The 4,486-nt window shown below is 36.4% G+C and overlaps 1 protein-coding gene across 1 annotated transcript in view; it reads left to right on the forward strand.

Moving 5' to 3' along the window:
* The first annotated feature begins 4,000 nt into the window (after window positions 1–4,000).
* The window catches only part of LOC144539499 (NACHT, LRR and PYD domains-containing protein 3-like), a 27,233-nt gene continuing 26,747 nt past the window's right edge, over window positions 4,001–4,486 (forward strand). Inside the window, exon 1 of the mRNA XM_078284791.1 lies at window positions 4,001–4,129. The gene's annotated coding sequence lies outside the window, so the exon portion shown is untranslated. The remainder of the gene's footprint in view (window positions 4,130–4,486) is intronic.

Consider the following 4,486-nt stretch of genomic DNA (forward strand, 5'->3'; position numbering starts at 1 on the left):
AAGACTCTCTGCTGTCCATTTTCAGGAGAGCAGGCTGCCCTCTAGTGGTACAGGGTAAACATTACATCACACAACTCTCCTAAGTGTATACAGAGTGAACAACAATCATGTGGAGCCAACTCACTCTTTCAACTCTCGTTCATCCTTCACCAGAAGTCTTCCCTCTCTCACTCGCGCATAATGAACAAATGAATCCAATGAATGATAGAATCAGTCGAACAAATCTTTTCACTGAGTGACTCATAAAGAACTGAATCTCATAAAAGAGCTGAACTTTGCATCACTAGTTCAGACTGGCAAACACTAAGGCTTTTTACGGCCGTGTTCTGCAAGCTCAAATAAGAATAAGACTTGAGGTCAGATTTTTTCAGAATAAGAGCGTCATTTCTAGAAATCCACAACACTCAAATGTTGACTAAAAAAAACATCTTTTTGCACAAAAAACAAAAACAAAAACAAATAATTAAGCAACAAAATGCAACTATACAATCTTTACAATGTTTTCCATGATAAGAATTGTTGTAATCATTTAGTTGAAGGTTCCTCTCTACATTTAAACAGATTTGGCATTTGTGGACTACATAGGCTACACAGATTAAACACTACACAGGCCACCTTTCATTGTAAGTGCACAAGTTATACGTCAAAACACTCCTGCTTAAATAAAATAATTAAATAATTAACAGCCAACTTGTTAATAAATCAATAAATAATAAACACAACAGGTGTATTAGATGATAATCTGCTGCTGTATTGAGTCTTGTTCTCTCATCAGATGCCTGTGAACTCACTCTGGACCCAAACACAGCACACAGAAACCTCTTCCTGTCTGAAGACAACAGAAAGGTGATGATGGAGAGAGAGGAGCAGCCATATCCTGATCACCCAGAGAGATTTGACTTCTGGGAACAGCTGCTGTGTAGAAATGGTCTGACTGGTCGCTGTTACTGGGAGGTCGAGAGGAAAGGAAGTGTTTATATAGGAGTGACTTACAGAGGAATCAAAAGGAAAGGAGGCAAATTAAAATGTATTTCCCAAACTGCATAGATCATGTGATTATGCAATAATGGTGTCAAAATGATAATTGAAATGTCATTTACCTTATATGTTTTTACACTCGCTAATAAAGCATTTGAAATTTCATTATCAAAGACGTTACTACGCTAAAAAGGTAGCAAAATTCAAATGGTTATCCAAATGTAAAAAGCGAAACAGCGCCTCCCGTCTTTGCCATTTAATATATTCGCCTCTACGCTGAATCCCTGGCAACATGGATTTGCAAATGCTTTCTAGACAACTGCAGTCTTTTTTATTTTGTGCTCTGTGAACGTGAATCATTTGTTTTCTAATGTACTCTGACAGAGTGATGGCATGCCACATGTTATTCAATCTAGAGCAAATATTAAGTCCAGCCCAAAAATGATACTTAGGCCTGAATTAAAGTTTCATTTTGGTTGTTGTCATTTCATTTTCTCTATTTTGCCTCAGGGTTTTTGTCAAATAATTAAAAAAAACACAACATAAAACTGCATTTCATTTGAAAATTATAAAAACAAAAATCATAAAACATTGTTTCCTGTGTGAATGCAGCCTCTCATGACCTGCAGCAGGCAGGACAATGTATTGTTGTGTTTGATGAGATGCTGCCCTCTGCTGGTCTTAACTGGTTATAGGAGAAAACACTGTGTTTTCTCCTACATTTCTACTGGAACAACAGGGCAAAAATAAATATTTCACTTTGGTATCATTTTCATTTTTAGCTCACATTCCTTTACAGGAGTTCATGGATGGTCAGTCACCAGTATTGGGAGCCGTAGTCAGCACTCAATACGTAGTACTGCAATAGGTGCAATAGTAGTAGTAGCAGTACAGTACTAGTCATAGTTGTAGTTGCAGTAGCAGTAGTAGTAGGAGCAGTGGATGTAGTAGTAGTAGTATAGTAATAGCAGTACTAGAAGCAGTAGTAGAAACAGTAGAAGTAGTAGTGCCAGTAGTAGTAGCAGCAGTAGTATTAGTAATCTTGGACAGCAGGTCTCAGATCTGTTGGAGAGATTCACATCATTGGCCCTATCTGGCTTCTAAAGCTATAAGTACTAAAATACTAATGGAAACTACCTTGCTAAACAAAGGAAATACTTTGGTAGAGTCCTATGATGTTTCAAAGTTGTTTAATTTCATATTGCATTTCATTTTATACCAGTCATTTTTAGATTGCATTACATAATTATCTTGATGAGAAGTCAGAAATGGAAGTGGAACATTTCTTCTCAAAATCGATGATTGATGAGACAAAATGAAATAATATAATCGGAATCTTTTTTGCCCTATTTGTAGAAGACAAGAGGAGGATTTTTAGATGATGTTTTCACACTGAAAGTGAATGGTGCTGACTACGGTCCAATAGAGTGTCCAATACATGTTTTACCCTTCATATAGTCCTATAGAGGTATGTGAGCTAATATCTGTTTCAGCCCTATCTATACTGTCCTGGTAGAAATGTATAATAATGTATAATAATGTTCATTTCTATGGGCAAGTGAGATTCTCCAATCCAACGGCATATCTTCAGACTGTGGAGAAAACCTAGGCGAACATGCAAACTCCACAGAGAAAGATCTGGGAATTGAACGTGGTCTTCTTGTTCTGAGGTGACAGCACTGACCACTGAGCAAAAGAGCCGCCCTGTTTTAGCTTTATAAATGTTTAATGACTTTTCATAAGACATTTGATGAAAGCATTTTAAAAACCCAATTTTGCTTAATATTACCCTATTTTTTTAAAACTTTTTTAACATATTCTCGGCAAAGTAGAGGTTGATTTGACTCAAGAAAACAAACCTTTTACAGCCTTAACATACACGGAAAATCGGCTGTCACTGATTGTCACTGACTGTCAGTCTTTGAATCAAAAACGCAACTGAAAAGTTCCAGACTGAACAAATTATCTTAAATGTAATAAACTGCTATTTGAACATGGCCAGTAGTGCGGTGACAGTGAGTTGCATGCACAGGGTTTCAGGACAGACAGCAGCTTGTGTCCTTGATAATGGAATCTGCTCGGCATGAGGTTGTTGTGTGGAGTGAGGACGCCCTCTAGTGGTCTGCACTGGCTACAGCATGTGTGCAGGTTGGCTGGTTTACTGTAGTGTTATAATGTTGCTCTGCATTCTGAAAATAAAGCAGCATTATGTTGATAAAAAAAAAAATCTGCCTATACATGAGTACTATGGTACATGTATGTAGTAGGTATGTAGATACTATTGTGCTATTATAGACTCAGGTTTTTCAGGGAACATTAATTGTCACAGATCAGATCAGTAGCTCCCCCTTCTGGACGGGAAAAAAAGGACTTGTAAAAGTATTTGTAGTAGTAGTAGTAGCAGTTGCAATAGAAGTGCTACTGTAACTGGGTATCATCTGCATAAAAATGGAAACGGATATTATGTTTTCTAATTATCTGCCCCAACAGAAGCATATAAATAGCAGAAAATAAGATGCTGTACTGTGTGTGTGATGTGTATAGTGTATAGATAAGAAACCCATTTCTTATCAATACAGATTTGTATGTACTACTATACATCTTATACCTGTATATTATTGTCTTTGTATACTATAAAAATAAAAAAATAGACATATTCCCTAATTTCTATTACTACTATTTTTATATTCTTGTTCTTTTATCATTTTGTTTTACTTTTATGTTAAATGTGACCTACAGGAGCAAATCAATTCCTTCTATGTGCAAACTGACTTGGCCAATAAATCTGATTCTGATTCTTACTTCTTATAAAATATATTTAAAACTCACATTGTATTTAATTAGTAAAACGTACATGTGATGAAACGTCCCCACCTTCATGCAGTATGTTTTCGTGCTAAGGCTGTTCTTTAATTCACTGTATATGATGTTGTATCTCATGTATTGGACGCACATTAAAACCACTCCCTCTGATCTTGGTTTCTGGCCACAACTCTGATGTCAGACTGACGTTTCTATGAGTAAGTTATGAGGAAATGACAGCAGCCTCAGATCAAATGAACACAGACACCAGGACTGAAGTCTGTCAGTGTTTCCTCTACAGATGAAGGCAGAAAGTCTGTTTGACTTGATCTGGATGTGAGTTCACCAGGTAAGGATCCTACCAGGAAACATTACACATGTTTGATAAGTGAACTGTGAGGAATTGTTTTGTGTGACTGTATGACTGTTTAGTATATTTTTATATGATTTATATGAAGTCTTTCCAATTGTGTATTTGATGAATCTGAATATTAATTAGGGTTAAGTGTGCTCTGATTTACAAATTTGTGACTTTGGGGCCAAAATGAACCTTTTCTAAGATGATGTTGACGATGACATGATGATGTCATGTTTGACATGTTTTCCATGTATTACTGTTAGTGCTGCCAGATTGGATCAACATCAGGCCACAAGTTAGACTGTTGTCACACTTTATTTCCTTGGTAAAATGTGAGGAAATCTGAAC

Source organism: Centroberyx gerrardi, chromosome 7, assembly GCF_048128805.1.
Source record: "Centroberyx gerrardi isolate f3 chromosome 7, fCenGer3.hap1.cur.20231027, whole genome shotgun sequence".
NCBI lineage: Eukaryota > Metazoa > Chordata > Actinopteri > Beryciformes > Berycidae > Centroberyx > Centroberyx gerrardi.